Source organism: Mesocricetus auratus, unplaced genomic scaffold (genome assembly GCF_017639785.1).
Source record: "Mesocricetus auratus isolate SY011 unplaced genomic scaffold, BCM_Maur_2.0 Super-Scaffold_100015, whole genome shotgun sequence".
NCBI classification, from domain to species: domain Eukaryota; kingdom Metazoa; phylum Chordata; class Mammalia; order Rodentia; family Cricetidae; genus Mesocricetus; species Mesocricetus auratus.
Window position 1 is genome coordinate 22,419,681 of NW_024429198.1, and position 6,899 is coordinate 22,426,579.

Sequence of the window (6,899 nt, forward strand, 5' to 3'; positions counted from 1 at the left end):
CTAGGATTCAGGAGTTAACCCTTGACAGGTCAACTGCATCTGCAGGTTACACCAGCCCAGTCTTAACCCCTTTACTCATCTGTCCTCCCTCTCTGTCACTGGATTCCTTGAGTTCAGCTCAGTGTTTAGCTGTGGGAGTCTGCCTCTGCTTCCATCAGCCACTGAATGAAGGTTCTTTTTCCCAGACTCTCTGGCCATGGGACTGTAGGTTGGCACTCCTCAGATCTATGTCTAAAATACATATATGAGAGAGTACATGCTATGTTTCTCTTTTTGTGACTGGGTTACCTCAGTCAGGATGGTTTCTTCTAGTGCCATCCATTTGCCTGCAAATTTCAGGATTCCATTGTTTTTTCTGCTGAATAGTACTCCATTGTGTAAATGTACCACATTTTCTCTATCCACTCTTCAGTTGAGGGGCATCTAGGTTGCTTCCAGGTTCTGGCTATTACAAATAATGCTGCTATGAACATAGTGGAACAGATGCCCTTGTTGTATGAATGTGAATCTTTTGGATATATGCCTAAGAGTGAAGTTGCTGAGTTTTGTGGTAGGTTTATTCCCATTTTCCTGAAGAATCTCCATACTGATTTCCAAAGTGGCTTTATGAGTTGGCACTCCCACCAGCAGTGGAGGAGTGTTCTCCTTTCACCACAACCTCTCCAGCATAAATTGTGATTGGTGTTTTTGATTTTAGCCATTCTGACAGGAGTAAGAAAGTATCTAAAATTTTTCTGTAATTCACTTGTATAATAGTCAAATGTGGACTTTGTAGATAGTAACACCATATGACATTATCAAAGACTGAAAAAGCTAAATGCTAAGTGCAAAGTTTCTGATGTGGGTGTTAGTTTGGCATATTTTGGAATAGCAGGTAACTCTGTATGTTTCTGATGTTCATTAATTATGTACATCGATAAATTATTCCTAAATATGGTGTTATTCTAGTATCTGAAACTTCTTAATGTATGATTTATCCGACTAAAAATACTTAGCAGAGAAAATTGGACAGCTATTTTGAAATGCAGATATTAGTCTGGACTATACTTTGTGGATATCCTGTGTGTGTCCTCAAAGTGTCTTTATAGAAGGAGTGCAGGGAAACTCGGGAAGAATTAAATGTGACAGTGAAATAGAGACTGATGTGATCATTTCAAAAGTGTGAGGATGGAGTAAGAGCTGAAAAAAATGAACATCATAAAACTGAAAAGACAAAGGAATAGATTCACCACGATACTAGTCAAATGAACTTGATTTCAGGCTTTTCACTTTCAGACCTATAACAGAATAAAATAGTTTTTCTTTAAGCAGGCAAGTTTGTGCTGATTTGTTCCATTGGTGGAATGACAATGGCAGACAGTGTAGAACATGTATCTAGTGTGTGATGTTGCAAATTACAAGGCATTTTATAGAGAATAATAAAATTAAGACATTTTGCTTTCATTCTGAGAAATAATGTAAAATTCTGCATGATTTTGAGGAAATGTGAGATTGAAATGGCCTTGTGCTTTTGAAATACATACTTTTAGAAAAACTGAATAACGTAGTACAGTATGTAGAGATATATCTTATATATGTTGTTAAATACCATGTTTACTTATCATATATGTATATTGTTATATTCAATATCTATTTTTGTATCTGACCATGTTCTATGTATCTGCATATCTATAATCTATCATTTATCTATGCATGTATGTATGCATCCATCTATGTATCTACCTGTTTACCTAACAATCATCTATATTTCTGTTTAATTATCCCTCCAGAGAGGCAGTGTAGGTTGGAGTATCACAGATACCAGAAATGGTGCATAATAGTCATCTCTAGACATCTTTTGAAGGTTGGATGTATATGAGTTGCTGACATAAATTATGGGATATTGAAGGTAGAAAATATCAACTGTAGCCCATGTTTGGTTATGAACATTTGAGAAATAGAATTGCAGAGAGGGGAAGCTCAAATTTTTGAAATTTAAGCTTGAAATGTTTGTCAGAAATTCACATGGAAATATACTAAGATATTTATTGTATATAATTATATATAAATATAATTGAACTGGGATATACATCTGTGAATAAATATGATCCATTTTTTAAAGGTAAAAGTAATTGTAAAGTCATGGATATTGGCAAAGTGCATAAAGCTATCAATGTAGTGTGACCATAGTGTAAATATGGGGATAAATGTGTTTGAGGTTATTGTTTTTATCATCTCTTATTCTACAGTTCTGAGAATCATTGTTATATGGCCGGAGACAAGACTAACTTATTGCTCAGCAGAGCCCAACTGCATTCCATTTATATTTTTTGTTTGTCAGTCTGTGACAAAGGTGTGAGACAAACTTGCCATCTGTATCAACAGTGTGAGACAAGCAAGCATGTAGTTTGCCTTGTCACAGCAGAGAGTCTACTATGACTCTAGGATCCCGTAAGTAGCAGTCTCCCCGACCCCCAGCCGTGTGTGTGTGTGTGTGTGTGTGTGTGTGTGTGTGTGTGTGTGTGTGTGTGTGTGTAACAACAATTTTAATGAGAGTAAAAGGCAGATAGGAAATGTTTGGAAGAAGGGAAGAAGAAATGGAAGGGGAAATGAAGTAATCAAAAAGTTAAAATTACAAATGAGAAATTAATGAGTGTTCTTTCACCTGGAAAAAAGATTCCATGTTTTCTTATTTTCCAATTGTCTTTTTAAAAACCCATTAAGTGGCCAGGCAGTGGTGGCACATGCCTTTAATCCCAGCACTCAGGAGGCAGAGGCAGGCGGATCTCTGTGAGTTCGAGGCCCGGCTGGACCTACAGCCTCAAAAACAATACAGAGAAGCCCTGTCTCATAAAACCAAAAAAACAAAAACAAAAACAAAAACAAAAAAACCTGTTCAGTCTATAGAATGTTATATGAATGTGCATTTTCAGGCCTGACCATTTTTAAATTACAGACAAGTTACTGAATATCAGCTTGACATTTTCTTTTTTTATTTTTAAATTTCAATTTAAATTAGAAACAAGTTTGCTTCACATGTCAATCCCAGGTCCCTCTCCCTTTCCCTCCCCTCCTCCCATGCCCTCCCACAAGGCCCCCAGACCCCCTTGTCTCCCCAGGGAGGGTGAGGCCCCCCGTGGTGGTGTCCATAGTCTGTCATTTCATCCAGGGCAGGGCGTAGACCTTCCCCCAAGAGTCCAGGGTGAGAGTGCATCTCTCATTGTTGGATGGGCACCCAAAGTCCATGTGTATTTTCAAACAATGTTTGTTTTGGTAGTTTCCTCTCTACCTCTACACTCTTCTCCTCTCTGTAACTTCCCTGCATCTCTTGTCTGCTTTCACATCCCATGTCTGATTTCTACATGCACATGCAGTTTGAGTGAAACACTTCTCATCACACACAGAGCTGAGAACATCTTGAATGTGTAGGCAGAGCCAACTTGCTGCCTTTCCAATTCTGGGGAATTTCTGCTTCTCCAAGGACATCGATAGAGAACATTTTTAGACTTCCTGGGGCAGAGGGGCCTTTCTCCTCTTAGGTATACAAAAACCTAGGAAAAGCTAAGCTGAGGGAAAAGTTGTGAATATTTATATTATTTAAATAAATGTTGAATTTTTGTTGTTTACAGACACTCAGGACATAGATCCAAATGACAGTTTATTGTCATTTTAGGTCTATTTGTAGGCATCAAAGGGTGAGAGTAAACAGAAAGTGCTATATAGATGTGAGAAACTGTCAAAGATAAAATATAAAAAACAGGAAACAGCAAAATGCAGTGTAGCTCAAACCAATCTAGGATGGAATGAATAACCTAGGGTAGTTTTTCTGCCAAGATTCTAAAAGATTTCAGAAAACACATTATACAATGTTTGCTCCATTCTAAATGCATAAGGGCATGTTATATTTTCAGTAACAACAGAAAAATTACTAAAGGAATTGGATTCATTACTCTTAATTACTAAATTGACTTCACAATTCTGGAATGTAAGAGATATTTCTAATTACCATTTCAGTTTTAGTTCTCTAGGAAGGCTTGTACGTTGGGGAATGTGGAATAAAAATTTTTTGACATGACAATTATTCAAACAATGAATCGCCAGAAACATAACTGTACAGCTTTAATGAGATATATGAAATCTTTGCAGCCCATTCCCAGTATCACCAGCTCTCCATACTGTGCTCATGACAATTCTTTCCAGCCTTGCTGTTTATATCTCTACTTGTTCACATATGAAGAAGTGAAGGCAAATGGCAAGATACTTGCCATACACAAGATGCCAACATGACCCAGGGAAGTTCGGGGACATGAGCTAGTCACAGTGTGCTCAGGTGGCCTTCAGTGCTCTGGATTTGAACACAATCTGTCCCACAGATATGAAACAGCTGACCTGAAATGCCATCTCTCTCTCCTTGTGTCCTTGTGGTTCTCAGAGCTATCTGACTTCCATTTCCCACACTCCTTCATTTGCTCTGCAGACTCAGACGCTGTGGAGAACTACAATTTCCCTGCATGTAGGATGTGTGAAGCTTTGGCATAGAACTAAAGGAATGATTCTAAGGCACTCTTGGGCAACTACAGCAGCTCTCGCACCTTAGGTAGGAATCAGTGGCCCAGCCACTGTTCCAGTTTCCCACAGAAATTAATATCTATTAGCCAGTGGCCCTATTTGGTTAGACCTGGGCAGGCTTTGAGCATGCCAGTTTCTGATGTGGACAAATCCTTCTGTGTTTAGAAAGCCTTGTTTCTTAGGTATTCTCCATCCCCTTTGGCTCTTACAGTCTTTCTACTTCCCCTTCTCCAATGTTTCCTGAGCCCTAGGGGTTGGATTTGATGGGAACATACAATAAAGGACTGAGTGTTCCAAGGTCTTATTTATTAACTTTTGTTTTTAGTGCCTTTGTGATCAATGTTCCTGTAACAAAGTCTTTTCCTGGGCAAATGATTTCAAGGCTATTCCCCACCTTCCTCAATCAGTGTATCTGGTTTTATGTTGAATACTTTGATCCACTTGGAGTTTTATGCAAATGATAATTAAGGATCTATTTGGATTCTTCTACATGCAGCCAACCAATTTGACCAGTACCATTTCTTAAAGATGCTGTCTTTTGTTCCAGTGTGTAGTTTTTTACTTCTTTATTGAAAACTAGGTGTGTATAGGTGTGTGGATTTATGCCCATGTCTTTAATTAGACTCCATTGATCAACATGTTCCACTCAGCTTTGGAGTTTGTACCTGCTCTTCAAGGTGGTTGAGAAAGCATCCAGTCAACTTTCTTGTTTCATTGCAATTTTGTAAATTCCCTTGCTTGGATAATGTAAGATTTACACCCTATTTTAAGGAATGTATATTTCCCACCATTTTATCAACACTGCATGTTGATAAAAGTAACTATTGATAGCAAAATTTATACATCAGACAATAAAGAGGTGTGCAATTTTGGTGGTAAGGAATGGACACGACTTTTTACAAATAAGAGATGGTGACCATTCATGGTAGAACAGGGAGGAAAATCCATTCCTAATAAAAAGTATCAATGGCTATTATCATGGAACTCTCCATCCAATGTGATCCTAGTTATACTGCTGATGCTATACCTCTGTTCCAAGAAAAGCCCATTATTTTTACTGTAGCAGAATTGGCCTTGGGGAAGGAAGGGTCAGTTTCTTTTCAAATTATGTGTTTCAGGGCTAATTATGGAAAGTAATTGCTGTCTGGAAATGCAGCTGAGCTAACTCAGCTGTCTTAACATGGTTGTTTGATCTCAGATTTTGTGCAACTACTTGGAATGTTTTGTTTTGATTACAAAGAGTAAAATCAAGTATTAGATGTTATTGTGATTTACCAGGGACTCAGGTAAAAAATAGATTCCAGATCTTCTGTGGTATCAGTGCAAAACAGGTAGAGATTGTGTTGACATTGCAAGGTAACATTGTCTATAAATCTGGGATTTGATATGTGATTTGTTTCCCCTATTGTAATCTGTATTTTAGATTCCCATTGGAACATTCAACTAAGGGGATTCATGCTTTAAAGTGACAGGAATAATCAAAGCAAATGCAAAAGTGTCAGGTAATTTTACCTCTCCAGTCTTTTATCTCCCTAAATTTCAAAAGAGATTACCATGACTTAAAGTCTAAAAATCTCTGCCATACTCTATTTGGAATTTTGTTTGGTTTGGTATTTTGAGACAAGATCTTTCTATGTAGCTGAATGTCCTGGAACTCAATACATAGATAAAGCTGACCTAAAGTAACCAGTGATTCACTTGTATCTGTTGTACCCCAAGTGTCATGGTTTAAAGTGTGTACCAACATACCAAGTATTATTCCTGTGTTAAGCCTACTGTCAGTTTTCAAATATTACTCTGGGCCACAAAGCTGTGTTGTGACAATAATCTGAGAAAGAAAACAGTAGCCATTATCTTGCATTTTCAACGAAAAGAAGAGATGGCAATGACTTCTTAGTTGACAGTCTCCCATTGCATGTTCCAGAATCTCCAGAGAGATGACATGTTAAATTGACTCCCTTCCTTACTTGGTAACAAATTCAGAATGATCCCAAAGTAAACTTAATAAACATCCCAAAGGATTGCAAAAGATGGAAAGCAGTTCATGCATAGTTGGTGATAAGTACAGAATGTAAAGATAAAGACATCAAAGAAAAAAAAAACAAGAAAATGTGAGTTTGATAAAATTTTAATAAAATAGCCCTTGAATGGTGTTAGTTTCTTGTATCAAACATTCTTCCTGCCAGCCTGGTCTCCGAGTCACGTTGGTCCAAATGAACACATTGGATGTTATATTAATTATGAAGCTCTTGTTCATTTGCTATGGTTTCTTAATGGCTAGCTCTGACCCATAATTAACCCACAATTACTAATATATATATGTATATATGTATATATATTTCTATAAGGTC